The 18,243-nt window shown below is 45.6% G+C and overlaps 1 protein-coding gene and 1 non-coding gene across 3 annotated transcripts in view; one reads left to right on the top strand and one right to left on the bottom strand.

Annotated features, from left to right (window-relative positions):
* Positions 1-18,243, bottom strand: part of LOC124789971 (receptor-type tyrosine-protein phosphatase N2) — a 444,282-nt gene that overhangs the window by 370,751 nt on the left and 55,288 nt on the right. The window lies entirely within an intron of this gene.
* Trnat-ugu lies at positions 10,258-10,332 on the top strand. The gene has a single exon. It is a non-coding gene; the product is annotated as a tRNA-Thr (tRNA).

Here is an 18,243-nt window from a genome sequence, read left to right as displayed (position 1 = left end):
GCACGCAGAAGAGCCGCAACACAACGTGGCATGGACTCGACTAACATCTGAAATAGTGCTGGAAGGAACTGACACCATGAATCCTGCAGGCTGACCATGAATCCGTAAGAATACTAGGTGGTGGAACAGCACATTGCAAGGCATCCCAGATATGCTCAATAATGTTCATGTCTGGGGAGTCTGGTGGCCAGCGGAAGTGTTTAAACTCAGATGAGTGTTCCTGGAGCCACTCTGCTGCAATTCTGGACGTGTGGGGTGTCGCGTTGTCCTACTGGAATTGCCTAAGTCCTTGGGAATGCACAATGGACATGAATGGATGCAGGTGATCAGACATGATGCTTAGGTACGCGACTGAGCGACGTGGAGCAGTGCGCAGTGGTTAGCACACTGGACTCGGATTCGGGAGAACGACGGTTCAATCCCGCGTCCGGCCGTCTTGATTTAGGTTTTCTGTGATTTCTATAAATCGTTCCAGGCTAATGCCATGATGGTTCCTTTGAAAGGGCACGGCCGACTTCCTTCTCTAATCTGATGAGACCGATGACCTCGCTGTTTGGTTTCCTACCCCAAAAACAACCCAATAACAGCTTACGTACGTGTCAACTGTCAGTCATATCTAGACGTATCAGGGGTCCCATATCACTCCAACTGCACACGCCCCACACCATTACAGAGCCTCCAGCAGCTTGAACAATCCACTGCTGACATGCTGGGTCCACCTCCATCTGCTCGATACAATTTGAAACGAGGCTCGTCCGATCAGGCAACATGTTACCAGTCATCAACAGTCTAAAGTCGGTGTTTACGGGCCCAGGCGAGGCGTAAAGCTTTGACTGCAAGTGACTGGGCTGCTACTTATGCCTCGGTGACTCACTGAATGACAGACTGGAACTGACTGGGCCCTCGAGTCCGTGGCGGCGATCTTAATATTGGCGGCCGAGAGGCCGTTGGCGGCGCGTTTCTTGCGAGTCTGTCTGTAGCCTCTATCAATCATCCTGCAATCTCTTTGCCGCCTGGTGTGCTGACGGCAGATTACTAGCTCAGCAGGTGATGATCTCCAGGTAATCACGAAAGCCGAACCCTTCCATTGGAGTGCCACAGGAGATAGCATGATTCATCATAACAGATCACTTGTTTCCGGTGATCCACAGTCCAGAGGCTTCGCTCTGAATGGCACCTCAACTGAAACTTAGCACTGACTGCAGAAACGTAGTTTATGCGGAGCTGTTCGACAATTACACCCCATTCTTTTTAATTCTCTACTCACTGGTGATTCCTTCCGCTGAATTCATGTGATTTTTTTTACGACCACCCACATCAATGCTCTACTGTCCCTATCCATCGGTAAATAGTGTCCACATGGCCTTGGTTTACCTGTGGTTGTTCCTTCACAGTTCTACTTCACTATCATATCACCAACAGTTGACTTGGGCACCTTCAGGAAATCCATCATGGCATTTGAATTGTTCTAAGCAGGTAGTATCTATCGACTAGTCCACATTCGAAATTGACTGAGCTCTCCTGACCGACCGATTCTGCTTTTATTGCTTTTATATTGACAGCACAATACTCTCCACCACCTTTTACACTGTCAGATCCATCTTTCGTGACATCTAGTGGCCAATTACGCATTACATAAGGGTGTCTGGATGCATTTGAAGAGACAGTGTATTTGTCTCAGCCCATGTACATTCTAAGACAAAAAAAGCATGCATTAAGAAGTAATTACGCAATGGTATGGAAATCAGGAGATGTGATGTACATGTACAGAAATGGAGTGATTAAAGATTCAGAAAAATCGGATGATTTATGCAAGAGTCTGTCTGCCACATTTACAAATTGAGCAAATCAGTAACACGTTGGTCCACCTTTGGTCCTTATGCATGCAGCTATTCAGCTTTTCACTGGCCTGATGCAGTTATTGGATGCCCTTCTGACGGATATCATGTCACGTTCTATCCAACTGGCGCGTTAGATAGTCAAAATAGAGCTGGTTGGTAGGTCCTGTCCATAATGTACCAAAAATTCTCAATTGAGGAGAGATATGGCGACCTTGCTGACCAAGGTAGTGTTTGGCAGGCGCGAAGACAAGCAGTAGAAACTCTCAGCGTTTGCGGGTGGGCATTATCTTGCTGAAACGTAAGTCCAGGATGGCTTGCCATGAAGGGCAGCAGAACGGGGCGCAGAATATCGTGGACATACAGCTGTGCTGTAATGGTGCCGCGGATGACAACCAAAGGGCTTCTGCTTTGAAAAGAAATGGCACTCCACATCTTTATTCCCGGTTGTCAGGACGCACGCCATGCGACAGTCAGGTTGATAACCCTCCAATGTCTGGGGTGTCTACAGATACGTCTTCGGATTGGAATCTCGTTGACAGGGGTAGGAACCTCTTCATTAATGAGTGCCGCTTCAAATGAGACCCGATGATTTTCTCTTGAATAAATCAGCAATTTTGCTGAAATTATCAAAATCACATCTATCGATTTCCGTCCAATTCGGGTAATTACTTCGTGGTGCTGTGTGTATGTGTGTGTGTGTGTGTGTGTGTGTGTGTGTGTGTGTGTGTGTGTGTATGTGTATGTATGTATGTCTGCGTTTGCGTATTGTTTTACAAAGAGCTACGAAATAATGCAGGCTTATGTCGTAGAGGATATGTTCGTAAAGTGGTGCGATAGAAAAGGCTTAGAGTAGTAGCACTAGATCTTTACGACGTAAGCGCGTGAAACATCTGTGATGCAGTTAAGCGTAGCGGACCTAACGCGAGCTCGTTATTACACTACTGGCCATTAAAATTGCTACACCACGAAGATGACGTACTACAGACGCGAAATTTAACAGACTGGAAGAAGATGCTGTGATATGCAAATGATTAGCCTTTCAGAGCATTGACACAACGTTGGCGACGGTGGCGACACCTACAACTTGCTGACATGAGGAAACTTTCCAACCGATTTCTCATACACAAACAGTAGTTGACCAGCGTTGCCTGGTGAAACGTTGTTGTGATGCCTAGTGTAAGGAGGAAAACTGCGTACCATCACGTTACCGACTTTGATAAAGGCCGGATTGTAACCTATCGCGATTGCGGTTTATCGTATCGCAACAGTGCTGCTCGCGTTGGTCGAGATCCAATGATTGTTAGCAGAATATGGAATCGATGGATTCAGGAGGGTAATACGGAATACCGTGCTGGATCCCAACGGCCTCTTATCACTAGCAGGCATCTTGTCCGCATGGCTGTAACGGATCGTGCAGCCACGTCTCGATCCCTGAGTCAACAGATGGGGACGTTTGCAAGACAACAACCATCTGCACCAACAGTTCGACGTCGTTTGCAGCACCATGGACTATCAGCTCGGAGACCGTGGCTGCGGTTACCCTTGACAGGAGCGCCTGCGATGGTGTACTCAACGACGAACCTGGGTGCACGAATGGCAAAACGTCATTTTTTCGGATGAATCGAGATTCTGTTTACAGCGTCATGATGGTCGCATCCGTATTTCGCGACATCGCGGTGAACGCACATTGTAAGCGTGTACTCGTCATCGCCATACTGGCTATCACCCGGCGTGATGGTATGGTGTGCCATTGGTTACACGTCTCGGTCACCTCTTGTTCGCATTGACGGCACTTTGAACAGTGGACGTTACATTTCAGATTTGTTACGACCCGTGGCTCTACCCTTCATTCGATCCCTGCGAAACCCTACATTTAAGCAGGATAATGCACGACCGCTTGTTGCAGGTCCTGTACGGGCCTTTCTGGATACAGAAAATGTTCGACTGCTGCCCTGGCCAGTACATTCTCCAGATCTCTCACCAATTGAAAACGTCTGGTCACTGGTGGCCGAGCAACTGGATCGTCACAATACACCAGTCACTACTCTTGTTGAACTGTGGTATCGTGTTGAAGCTGCATGGGCAGCTGTACTTGTACACGCGATCCAAGCTCTGTTTGACTCAATGCCCAGGCGTATCATGGCCGTTATTACGGCCAGAGGTGGTTGTTCTGGGTACTGATTTCTCAGTATCTATGCACCCAAATTGCGTGAAAATGTAATCACACGTCAGTTCTGGTATAATATATTCGTCCAATGAATACCCGTTTATCATCTGCATTTCTTCTTGGTGTAGCAATTTTAATGGCCAGTAGTGTAATTCGTTGCAGTCCGCGACTGTGGAACCTGTGCGGAAGTGTTGGTAAGTGCAGGGCGCCCGTACCGCGCTGCAGCTCTGGCCGGTGACACGTGCGGAAGACCGCGGCCACCGTAATGCCGCGCTGCCGGCCTGGTATCGGCTGCCCCCTATTACGCTATGGCCAACCGATAAAGCGGCGCCATTTCCACGGCTTATCAGCTTCCGCGCGACGCCCGCCTAATCTCGGCCCTTCCCTGTGCGTGAGGCTGTGTCAGTCCCGAACTAGGGTCCACAGTAGCGGGTTCGGGAAGCGAACAGCTACTCGCCGGTTAATCACAGTTTGGATTTCAGAAGAGCTGCGCAACTGCAAATGCCATTTACACGTTCACTTAGCAAATTTTACAAGCATTAAGTAGCAAAATAGCGCCAGTTGGTATTTTCTGTGACTTATCTAAGGCATTTTACTGCTTGGCTCACAATATTCTCCTAAGTAAACTGGGATTTTATGGAACAGATCGTGAAGGCAACCAGTAGATAATCCAACCAAAAGAATGCAGATAGTTGTACTTAATAATTTATGCAATGTAAGCAGGGGAGAGTCTTCTGGCTGGACGGAAATCGCTCATGGCGTTCCACAAGGCTGTTATTTCTCATATATGTTATGGACCTTCTGTCTAATATACCGTCTGTTAAGTGATATAGGGGCCGTCTTAATCAACAGAAAAATGTATCTGACGACAAATTAAAACCTATTCATTCATCAAATACGAGCAAAAGAATATACAATTAAGCCCTCAGAATCGATAACTGCTTGGCATCTCCAAGGATTGCTTTAAACAAAGTTTTCGCGTATTCACGTGGCAGAGGCCTCCTAAAACCTCGAATATACTTTAACAGCTGTTTCAAAGTGGAGATCTTTTTATCTTGTAATTTCTTTTTGATGTAAGACCCTAAGCTTTCAGTGCGTTTATCGTCAGGCGATTGTGAGGGTAATCCAGTACCTGCACTCCTTTCTTCTTTTTTCAGTCACTGCAAAGCCTGCTGCGGTGCTTTGGATCTTTGCCCTCCTGCAATATCCAGTCTTCATTTTTGTCACTGAACCAATGCTTGGCAGGCGGCATCAAACATCTTTGATGAACGCGGAGCGTAAGTTGCACTCGTATCTCTTCATGTGTGTCTCAGTGAAGAGTTCAGAGTAAAGTAATGGACATTGTATGAAGGATAAAGGTTCTCTCTGTTGGGTTGTGAAAGAATTAACACGATATATTTTACCATCTGCGTCTAACGCCGACCACGCCCTTACTTGACATATTGTATAACAAACAGAATTAGCTTTTTGGCGGATGACACTAGTGCTATAATCAATTCAGACTTACATAAAGTAACAGGAGAAATTATAAAAAATATTCCAAGTGTTACTGCGTTTTCTCTGCGAATGATCTCACTTTCAACTTCAAAGAGGTACAATATTTCAGTTTGGCGGTAACGTACTACACCAATGATAAGTGTAACACATAGTGAAATGAAACTAGGACGGAAATTTCAAAAATTTTAGGTAACTATGTTGAAAAAAAAGTTCAAATGTGTGTGAAATCTTATGGGACTTAACTGCTTAGGTCATCAGTCCCTAAGCTTACACACTACTTAACCTAAACTATCCTAAGGACAAACACACACACACCCATGCCCGAGGGAGGACACGAACCTCCGCCGCGACCAGTCAGACAGTCAATGACTGCAGCGCTTTAGACCGCTCGGCTAATCCCGCTCGGCATCTATATTGAATTCAAAATGGAAAAAATCATTTTTGAACTCCTAAAACCACGAACAATTATAATTTCAGAAAAATCGATTTATTCAAGAGAAAAAGCTTATAATTTGAGCAAACCAATAACGCGTTGGTCTCCACCTCTGGGCATTATTCAAGCAGTTATTCGGCTTAGCATTGATTGATGGTGTTGTTGGATGTCTTCGTGACGGATATCGTTGCGAATTATGTCCAACTGACGCGTCAGATCGTAGAAATCCAGATCTGGTGGGAGGGCTCTGCCCATAATGCTCCAAACGGAGGTGCGGTCCAAGAGGAGAGCTGTAATTTGAATTTCTTTGGGCGGAAAACCAGAGCATCGGAGATATTCGTAGGCGCTCATACAATGTCAACGGAGACTCGACAGTGAATAAAAATACGTAGAGTCGTTGGGTGAGGCGTCTGTCACCAATGCAAGGTCCGCCCCGGTAGCTGAGTGGTCAGCGTGACAGACTGTCAATCCTAAGGGCCCGGGTTCGATTCCCGGCTGGGTCGGAAATTTTATCCGCTCAGGGACTGGGTGTTGTGTTGTCCTAATCATCATCATTTCATCCCCATCGACGCGCAGGTCGCCGAAGTGGCGTCAAATCGAAAGACCTGCACCAGGCGAGCGGTCTACCCGACGGGAGGCCCTAGCCACACGACATTTCCATTTTACCAACGCTAGGTCGCGCAAACCTGTCCCCCATCCCCCGAGTGCCGGCCGACCGCACACAGCTGTGACTCCTGGAATGTTGGAACGAGTGGACACTCCGTTTGAGGTGACGACTGATCACACTCAGACACCTCGCTGCTCAACAGGACGTGTCTATTCCGCAGTACCAAAGATAAACAACCTACAATAGCCGGCCGGAGTGGCCGAGCGGTTCTAGACGCTGCAGTCTGGAACCGCGCGACCGCTACGGTCGCAGGTTCGAATCCTGCCTCGGACATGGATGTGTGTGTTGTCCTTAGGTTAGTTTAAGTAGTACTAAGTTCTGGGGGACTGATGACCTTAGAAGTTAAGTCCCATAGTGCTCAGAGCCATTTGAACCATTTGCACCAACCTAAATACCAGGCATACTTACGAGATGAACACCAGAAAATTACTGGTCATCGAAAATACAGGATTACATACGTGAAGTTTCTCAAGATACCAACAAGTAAAGCTTATGACAATAATGTGACGTAAAGGCTTATGTAAAAGAAAAAATAAACTTTAGTGTGAATTCTACAAATATGTCACGTAAGAAATAACTCTATGGAGAATTTCTTACAGATTTCCATGTGGAAGACTGAAATGTGAATGTGTCGTAAAGTATGTAATTATTTATGAAATGAGTTCGCTTCCTGTTCTATTTATGTTTTCTTATTATCTCAAAATGTTAAATTTTCTGGATTTAAAAAGAAGCCGTTCAGTAACCGAAATAAAAGTATATATCAGCTACATTACCCACAATCGTGGATGACAAACCAAAGAACGATGATGAACATCGCAGTGCAGCCAGCGTACCTCATTTCACAGGCGGCGCTCCTCGAAGGCTTGTGATGAGATCGGAAACAATGGCAGACTACCCTTGTTTGTAACGCTAAAAGCAGTCCATCCGAGCTAACGGAACTTTTGCGGCGGGAGTCATGTTTCCGTACTACCTACCCATAAACTACAGTTCCCCTGCTTCTTAGCGAAAATACATGGCACTTTATGAGATACACCGACTAGTGTCTCACACATGCTTCAAATTACGTGAAGTGAACGCTCCTGGGACCTAAATACGTTAAGTTTGAAGGTGCGTAAATGTATAGGTGAGGCACAGCACTTCTCTAATGCGAATGAAAGTAAGCTGAGCAAAAGGCTTCACTTAACAGCGCGTGTGTTATCGTGGTGCTTAACATAAAAAATTAAAACTGAAATTCCGGGAGAGCATTTGAACAACAGAGAGCGCAAACCACCGCCTCTGCTGTCAACTTGATTAAATTCTGCTCGGATCGTAACGTTGCATCGGGGAATTAAACTCTCAAACGTTCCAGCGAAGGAAACAAATGACTTCTCAGAGGCATTGATCTTCCTGTGAGGTACTCAAAAGTAAGCTTTTAATGTATTAAACCAATTAGAGTAATATTCAGTCTTATTCTTTGTGGGTTTACCGTGATAAACTGTAGGAGAGTTTCCGAGAGGCACGATTTATTTCTGCAAGCTTCCCTTATGAAATACGGTTTGGAACTGCTGCTCTACAGGGATGTACTGAATGAAAGAGGGGGGAAAAGAGCTACACAACGGTGGTAGTTTTACTTCCTACGTTCCTCTGTTTTCTCACAGTCTCCTTGGAGCTTCTTTTGTGTTGAGATACAAGCGTAGTCGAAAGACAGAGTAGCAGTTTTATGGTTCACTGGCCGAACGGAGCGCGGGCGAATCGAAACTTGGCTATGAAATGGCAAGAAGCGCTGCGTGCGTTGGTGCGGATTGGGGCAACAGAGCTTGGCGCCAAGACAAAGTCAACCTTCTTGAAATAAAAATCACAGGATCTACACAGTTCATTGCTTGCAAAAAAGAACAAAAAAGCCGTAGCTGTCAGATAGAACTCAGCACCTCGTACTTAGGATCCACTGAATCTCTCCTGCAAGAGAAACGTTCAGCGTAGCTATGATGTTTTCCAAGATCGACAGTGACGTGCATAATTCTTGATTTTTTATTTTCACTTTGATATATTCCTGCTGAAAAATGTCATATTTCCTTTTACGAAAAACAAAATCAAATTTAAAGTTTAAATTATCATTCATATTATTTTGATGGCGGAATAACTTAAGTCTTGTGTATAGACAGCAGGTACACGTAAAATTGTCCCCCGTAACATCTGACGAATATGAGAGGATCAGTCATGAAACTATTGCGCAGAAGAAAGCAATTGGTAACCGGGAAAATCATCGAAAAATATATCTTGGAATTCTTGCCAATATACGTAATCCTCTTTCTTATACTATTCATAAATAGAGTGACGGAAAGGGTAATGCTATCCCAAATTTCTATTCTGTTCTTACGTGAAGTACACGATGACGACGCTAGAATTGTTTCAGAGTCCCTGTGAACTTTTGGTTCTCTAAATTTTATGGTCTTACCGTGAGTTCCATTGGCGAGGAAGTATAATTTACTGGAACACTTGTTACCATAATTTGTACAGTAGCATTTCATAACAAAACCTCGTATTTCTTTAAATGATTCTAATTAAGTCCCCTGAATATCTCCTTGAGGCTGGAGTACACGCTAAACGGATGTCTCTGAAATTCTTCCATCATGCCCTTCGGAATAATTGGCGAAGATCTCAAACACTCATTGCTAACTACAAAAGAGTAGGTCGCACAAGAATTGTGTATGCAGATGCTTTCAAAAGGCGCCCTATAAATCTAAGTCGTATATTCACCCTCACATAACTAATTATATGTATTTGTTACAATTCATTGTGTTGTAACGTCACGCCTGGATGAGTTGGATTATATGACAACGTCATGCAGCATTTTGCAGCATTTTTTAAATGGAACTATGTCGCCTGGCCGGATGAATCATTTTTATTGTTGTGGTCGGATTCGCCGTCATACATGTGAAAGGCTGCACGAAACGTGCACAACGACACGGACGCATCTTTTTAATAATAATAGTAATTATAAATACCATGTCATTTTCATATGTACTCTCAAAACGGTCAGCATTTAAGTCTACTTTCTTTCTCATTTCACAAGATTATTTCCCACTATCTGGTTGTACTAAGTGATAGTGTTACTTGCTTGAATGTGAATTCCTGAGCACCGTTTTCACTCCTAAATCTGGCTCAGGTGACACACACAAATAATTATATCGATATGGTGTCTGTTCTTTCGGACATGTCCATTGATGACCTGCAGCCGTCTAGAACGAAATTAGAATTATATTAATACCTTCAGCTGCTGACGGGCGTTGATATATACCAACGGGGACAGGTGGAAATGTGTGCCCCAACCGGAACTCGAAACCGGAAGCTCCTGCTTACATGGCAGACGCTCTACCCATCTGAGCCACCGAGGGAGCGGAGGATAGTGCGACTGCAGGGACATGTCCGAAAGAACAGATACCATCTTCATATAAGTATATTGTTCTGGCAATAGCGGCCATGGCCTTTTTCTTCTGTGTGGATGCACACCTGTTCCCCGAACTCTTACGGGACTTAGTAAGAATGTCTTCCACGAGTAATAAGTGTGTTGGGGTGGGACACTACGAATGTAGTATGTGGACATACAAGGTGAGAATGTGGGTCTCGCGGGAGGCGTGCGCGGGATAGTCCCTGCAGTCGCACTATCCTCCGTGCCCTCGATGGCTCAGATGGATAGAGCGTCTGCCATGTAAGCAGGAGATCCCGGGTTCGAGTTCCGGTCGGGGCATACATTTTCACATGTTCCCGTTGGTATATATCAACGCCCGTCAGCAGCTGAAGGTATTAATATAATTCTAATTTCACACAAATAATTGTACACTGATGGTCGATATCTGACTCCTATAAAAGGCTTGAGCCTCGAGTGTTGCAAACAAGAACCAATACATTCGTATGTGTTAGTGTACTTGTGTGTATGGAGAAAAAAGTCAAATAAGTGATGAACCAGTCACAGGAATTGCGTTTAGCGTCCCGGAAATGTTTCCGATCCGGCCATAAAGCGTGGTCGAGGCTTACCTTGTTTATGGCGGTTTTTGTGATGGTACAATTCTGTATGTTAATTATGTTCTCGCATAGATATATGTGTTCCTCATTCTCTTCAACATGTACTGTAATGATTTGAGCGCCATCCGCCAACACATAGCGTAAAGGCAGAGTTACCAGAGCCCCATCCGTGTCTGCCCTTTAATAGGAAATCCTGGACTGATAATGTAAGGAATGAGGTGGTTCTCCAGAGAATCGGAGAGGAAAGGAATATATGAAAAAAAAAAAAAACAGAAGAAGGGGTAGGACGGTAGGACATCTGTTAAGACATCAGGGAATAACTTCCATGGTACATGAGGGATCGGTAGAGGGTAAAAAACTATAGAAGGCAGAGACTGGAATACATCCAGTAAATAACTGAGGACTTAAGTTGCAAGTGCTACTCTGAGATGAAGAGGTTGGCCCAAGAGATAAACTGGTGGCGAGCTGCATCAACCCAATCAGAAGACTGATAACTCTGAAAAAAAGGGAAAGTTGACAGCCAGAGTGCTCAGCGTGGTGCAAACATGTGAAGGAAGCAGGAAACCTTTCCACGGAGACGGACTCGCCTTCCTACGGGCAATTGAGCGAGTTTCAAAGGGGTCAAACTGTGGCCTTCCGAATGGCCGGATGGAATGGCTACATAAGTTGGACGTGCTGCATCAGCTGTGCAACGATACTGATGTCAGTGGTCACGCAAAATGCTCACACCCATAGACGGTGTTCTAGACGTTCACGCAGCACAAACACCGCGATGACCGTCTTATTGTAAGGACAGCAGTGGCTGATCGTACAGCTACCACAGGATAGGTAACAGGGGTTGTGAACCCAGACGTGTTAACACAAACTGTTGATCCCGGTTATTAGCAGCGGGGCTACTGGCTCGCACATCTTTAGCTCGCCTTTCATCCACGCCACAGTATCGACGTCGACGTCTCGACTGGTACCGTCAGAGGATCACATGGAAGATGGAATGGTGCACCGTGGTCTTCAGCGAAGAAATCCCATTCTGCCTGCACCCAAGTGATGGTCGCTTGCGCGTACGATGTAGACCTGGTGAGTGCTGTCTCTGCATTCACACTGGCCCCATCCCAGGCCTCACGGCGATATGCTACAACGCTCGTTCACTTTTGGTGATTCTGGAGAAGATGCTAACCCGCGCCGAGAGCGTGCAGTATGTTGTTAGACCCGGTCTTGCAACATGAAGGTGACGTCTTGTTGCAACAGGATAATGGTCGTGCAAACACTGTCTGTGAAACCCAACGTACTCTGCAAGATGTGCAGCAACTTTTCTGTCCAGCACGATCTCCGAATTTGTCTCCAATGGAGCACGATTTGATTGCACTGGAAGTGACTGGTACGATTCGTCAGCCAGCGACTCTCGCAGAACTATGTGAACAGGTCGGCCAGTCGTGGTATACCGTATCCCAGGATAGTATTCGCCATCTGTACGTTCGACTGGATGCCTGAGTGAGGGCCTGCAATGCCGTCCATGGAGGTGTGCTGATAAAGGTGTATCAGCTTGGATCGACACCTAGTACCTTAGAGCCGCTTGTCCTATTGATCGGTAAATGTAGTCATTTCATTTACTTTATATGCAGCTGTTGCAGCAATAAATCTTGAGTGAATTGGAAACCTCTAAAAGGGTGCACTAATTTTTTTTGCGACAATGTATTATGTATTTAAATCATAATTAATTGAAACCCTTAGCTGCCGACAGGTGTTGTTGATATACCTCGATGGCGACAGCTGAAAATGTGTGCCCCGCCGGGACTCGAACCCGGGATCTCCTGCTTACATGGCAGACGTTCTATCCATCTGAGCCACCGAGGGCACAGTTGAACAGCGCGACTGCAGGGACTTATCCCTTACACGCTTCCCGTGAGACCCACATTCCCAACTGTCCACAACTCTACATATGTACTGTACTTAACAGATATTTGCCTATCCACTCATTACTCGCGCACACTTTGGCGATTCCCGTAAGAGTTCGGGCAACCTGTGTACATTCGCACAGACGAAGGTCAATGACTGGGTAGCCTTTAACTATATATATATATGAAAATAGCAACTATTCTCGAAAGAACAGATACCATTGATGATCGTGCAGCTTCTCTAGAATAAATGATAATTAATTGAAACCCTCAGCTGCCGACAGGTGTTGCTGATATACCTCGATGGGGACAGCTGACAATGTGTGCCCCGACCTGGACTCGAACCCGGGATCTCCTGCTTACATGGCAGACGCTCTATCCATATGAGCACAGGTTGCTGAACTCTTACGGGAATCGCCAATGTGTGAGCGAGTAATGAATGGATGGACAAATATCTATTAGGTACATTACATATGTAGAATTGTGGACAGTTGGGAATGTGGGTCTCACGGGAAGCGTGCAAGGGATAAGTCCCTGCAGTCGCGCTATTCATCTGTGTCCTCGGTGGCTCAGATGGATTTGCCGGCACGGTAGCTCAGCGTGTTCGGTCAGAGGGTTATCTGCCCTCTGTAATAAAAAAAACTGAGTAAATGGATCAACGAACAACCTCAACGGGCGTCAGGGGACGTCCGCCACGAACAATTCAAACGAACTATAACGGACAAAATGTGATTAAAAAAAAAATAAAATGATAGAGCGTCTGCCATGTAAGCAGGAGATCCCGGGTTCGAGTCCCGACGGGGCACACATTTTCAGCTGTCGCCATCGAGATATATCAACAACACCTGTCGGCAGCTGAGGGTTTCAATTAATTATCATTTATTCTAGAGAAGCTGCACGGTTATCAATGGTATCTGTTCTTTGGAGAACAGAGAACAGTTACTATCTTCGTATATATTATGTATTTGTACTGTAAGTAGGAATAGAATTGTTTTATTCTCGAACTTTCTAACAATTATACCTAGTACGTAACAAATCTTCCGTCATGACAAGTACGCCGAAGTTCGTCAGTATTGGTATGCCTGACCTCCCACGTAAGACATTGGATAAAAGAGGGCAGAGAGGCGAGGTTGCAACCCCAGACGCAGCCACCGGGCATTCCTAAGGCGGCGTCGCACTCACGGCCTGCGCTGGAATGTCTTCATCAGCCGGCAGGCCAGCTCCGGTGATCCGCAATAAGGCCGTCCCACACCAGCATCGATGAGGCTGCGGCACCACTGCCGGAGGAATGCCGGCATTCCGTGGCCATTGTACACCATCTCGACATGGTATTGCCTCAGACTTCTCTTCATTATTTGTGGTGTGCGGCCGACTGCTAATGCACCTACGAATGTTTGATATTGCCGTTTTATGAAGAATGTCGGGAAAGGATTTAAGGTCAGGGAGAAACAATAAAAGAAATGTCAGGGTCGGCAAAGAACTTAGAAAAATAGTTGAATGAAATGAAAAGATGTCGTACGACCAACGCCAATAAGAGTTTATTAAGAGTAATGGACTCTAGTCGAATGAAGTCAGTTGAAGTTTGGGGAATTACGTATATTAGGGACCGAGACTCTTAAGATAATAGACGAATATTGCTTTCTGCGCAGCAAAATAACTGATGACGGAAGAAATAAAGAGGATATAACATGCTGGCTGGGAAGAGCACAGAATCTATTATGATAAAGAGAAACGTAAAATCGAATGTAAATTTAGGTGTTGGAGGATCTTTTATAAGAGTATTTGTCGCGTTTTTAGCCCGGAAGCAAAGTCCTACAGCAAAGAGGTACAGACAAGAGAATACAAGCTTCTAAAATGTGATGATACACAAGAATGCTGAAGGATGAAGTTTGCATGGAACGGATAACTAACGAACAGGTGACGAATCGAATCGGAGAGAAAAGAACTTTATGGCACAACTTGGTTGAAGGAAGGGATAGGTTCATGGAACATACTTTAAAGTACAAAAGGAAGAGTTAATTCCTTTTTAATAGATGGAAAGGGAGACAAAGCCTTGAATATTGAAACAGATTCAACTGAGAGTGGAGAGTTGAAGAAAATGATCAAATGGCAGCAGACACATGGCAAACCTCTTGAAAAATTTTCTGGACGTAACATATAGTGGTGTTGCATAACTTCGTAGCGCTTTCCCGTCAGTTTAATAAACAAAATAGATTCACATAACAGAGACTGTATTCATCAATAATATATTCTATTTCACTACTTGCTACAGTCTGTCAACGCTGGGGTAACTTTTCGATTCCGCGACTGTAGAAATCACGTGGTTATGGGGCGAAGAACAGTCAAGCCATGTTCGGAGCACATTTTCATCCGGAACAGAAATTCCTTGAAGGTTGTTCAACAGAGAGCAGAAAAGGCGAAAATCTGGGGGCACAAGTTCAGGTGAATAAGGTGTGTGCGGAATAGTGTTTTTTTTTGTCAGTCTAGCCGAATGCGGGCGGACGTTATCGTAGATTGGTATCACGTGACGCAGCCTTCCTGGTGGCCGTTCTTGGACTGGTCTGTAAGACGTCTCAGTCGTTGACAATAAATGTCAGTAGGGATGATTACACCTCGAGGAAGCAATTCGTACTACAACACACCGTCGCTGTTCCATCAGATGCATGACACTGTCTTTTGTGCATGTGCGAAGGTCTTTGTACGGGAAGTTTCTAGTTCACCAGTAACAATTCAATATAGGAATTGTCGGTGCTATTCAACAACCAATTGGTGACGAGCAAACAGAGATGCACCCGACGAGTATGCGGTACCAAATGGTTCAAATGGCTCTGAGCACTATGGGACTTAACATCTGAGGTCATCAGTCCCCTAGAACTTAGAACTACTTAAACCTTACTAACCTAAGGACATCACACATATCCATGCCCGAGGCAGGATTCGAATCTGCGTCCGCAGCAGCAGCTCGCTTCCGGACTCATGCGGTACCCATGCACCCGATTTTTGAACGTTCCCCATTGTATGCAAACGTCGCACGATGGTGGAATGATCGTATTCATCACATTAGCTATTTCTCGAGTACACTGAAGTGGATCATTGTGGATTAATACTTATAAACGATCTTCGTCAAAAATCGAAGATCTTCCTGAATGTGGAGAGCCACAAATATCAAAACGATCCTCCTTAAAACTGGAAAGCCATTTTCTTGCCGTGCTTTGTCCAGTGGTATTGTCCACATCAAGGCCGCAAATGTTTCTGTCTGCCTCCGCTGTTGTCACTCGTCCGTTGAACTCAAACAGAAGGATATGTCGAAAATGTTCCGATTTCTCCTCTTGGTACTCCATTTTCTAGCGTCCTCAGCTCCACTGACTATCACAGAATGACAAAATGACGATATGTAAACTCAAATAGTAACAGTGAGGTACAAATAAAAAAAACAAAAATCGATAAATAAATCCATAGCAACTAGAATGTGTTGTTGTTGTGGTCTTCAGTCCAGAGACTTCAGTCCAGCAGCTCTCCATGCTACTCTATCATATGCAAGCTTCTTTATCTCCCAGTACTTACTGTAACCTACATCCTTCTGAATCTGCTTAGTGTATTCATCTCTTGGCCTCCCTCTACGATTTTACCCTCCAAGCTGCCCTCCAATACTAAACTGGCGATTGCTTGATGCCTCAGAACATGTCCTACCAACCGATCCCTTCTTCTAGTCAAGTTGTGCCACAAATTTCCCTTCTCCTCAATTATATTCAGTACCTTCTCATTAGTTATGTGATCTACCCAGCAACTAGAATATAAACGCGCAAAACAAAAACGCTACGAACTTATGCACCAACGTAACTGAAAGAATATAAACGTGCGGTAGTTAACTCTAAAGAACTACACTGATGAGCCAAAAAGTTATAAGAATCTACGAAATATTTTGTTGTTGAACCTTTGGAATGCAATACAACAGGGATTCTGCGTGGCACAGTTTTGACAACTCATTGGTAGGCTTCCGGAGGTATGTAAGGCCAGAAGACTATGCATAGCTAACATAATTCCTGTAAATTACGAGTTGGTGCTTCGTGGCCGTGATGCTGGCATCCGCTGGATCCCGTCTGTGTTCCATCGGGCTCAGATCGGCAGATCTGTTGAGTTCACTGTGATGCTCAGTTTTTTTTTTTTTTTTTTTTTTTTGAAGATGTCATCCATGTCGGAGAAGACGTCAAGAATATATGGATGCAGGTGGTTTGCAATAGTTTTCACATAGTAAATGAAATGATCGTTTTGCATTGTTGGCCGGGAGGCCCCATTCTGGAGAGTTCGGCCGTATTCCCAGTCCTTTTTAAGTGATGCCACATCGGCGACTTGCGAGCCACCCACTGGCGGGAATCGAACCTGGGCCCCCTACATGACAGGTGGTAACGCTACCGCTACGCTACGTAGGCGGACATTTTCACATCGACTACAACTGTCATGGAGACTCCCATTACTTTCACAGCTCCGATGCAAGCCCGGTGAATTTTCCCCATACGATGGTACCGCAGTTTTACAAGAATGGGAGAGACTGTAACGTACGACTCTTTGCCAGTGACAAGACGCTCAACGAATTATTTTAATTCACCGTCAGCCGTAGAGAACTGACAGCCTGATAGTGTTTGAAGAGGGATCAATATCTGAGATAAAATCAAATAAAAGTTATCGGTGTTATGTGGAATGTTTTGAGAACTGTGAGTGTACTGTTAGTCATGAAACACACTGAGATGACAAAAGTCGTGGAATGGCGATATGTGCCTATACAGATGGCGGTAGAACTGCGTGCACAACGTGTAAAAGGACAGTGGGTTGGCGGAACTGTCATTTGCACTCAGGTTATTCATGTGAAAAGGCTTCTGACGTAATTATGGCTGAGCCGCGCGCTTCTCGTGTTCATGCCGTTTATTGTTTGTCATCTTCTCTTACGGTACTGCCGCCTCGTTTCCTTATTCCATTTACTGGCGTCACTAACTTCCTACGTTACCTGCCCGTGAGTGGCAGCAGCAGCGCTTATAGATATGTGCACTGTCGTACCATCTCAAGAGCGACCGCGAGTATTTTTCCGGATCGCCGTGTGTCTGCAGTCAGTCGGGCACGGAGCAGCAGTCGGCACGCAGCAGCAGTGAAGTCGGGGGCGGAGCGCCAGTGAGGTGCTCACCGACCGCTGGCAACACACGTGAACTGTCCGACGGAAGGCGATTGGACCGGGACGGCCGTTGGTTGGTCGTTCGGTTGGTCGTCTCATCGGGCGACGTGTATTTGGTCCTTTGACCGTTTCTGGGCCTCGTCAGTTGGTCATCTTGCCGCCGGATGTGGGTCGGTTCCTTCCCTGTGCATAGATGTCGTGGCCAGTGGGCAAGAGTTACCTCTGCATGGTTGGGTCCGAGCCAGTGTGCCCGGGTCGCAGTATCTCCGAATTCCGAACAGACATCGAGTTGAGTCGGGGTGGAGCTGCAGTCAGCTTCGGAGAGTCAAGATTCGCCCGACCGTTGGTGACACACGTAACTTCAGTGGGAACGACCTGGGTTGGTCGTTCGGTCGGTCGTCTCATCGGACGACATGTATTTGGTCGCCGACCGCTTGTGGAAACTCTCAGTGTGTCGAATTCATTCGTCCTTGTTGTTCCACAGTGATTGCTTTTACGATTGTTCGGGTTCTTGTGCAAGTGTGTTTATGTGGAACCGAGTGTAGCTTCTGTGATTTTCACTGAGCAGATGAATGCTGTC

The sequence above is a fragment of the Schistocerca piceifrons genome, chromosome 3, assembly GCF_021461385.2.
Source record: "Schistocerca piceifrons isolate TAMUIC-IGC-003096 chromosome 3, iqSchPice1.1, whole genome shotgun sequence".
Taxonomy (NCBI): Eukaryota; Metazoa; Arthropoda; class Insecta; order Orthoptera; family Acrididae; genus Schistocerca; species Schistocerca piceifrons.
Note: the sequence above shows the minus strand (reverse complement) of the source record. Positions and strands in the feature narration are given on the sequence as shown.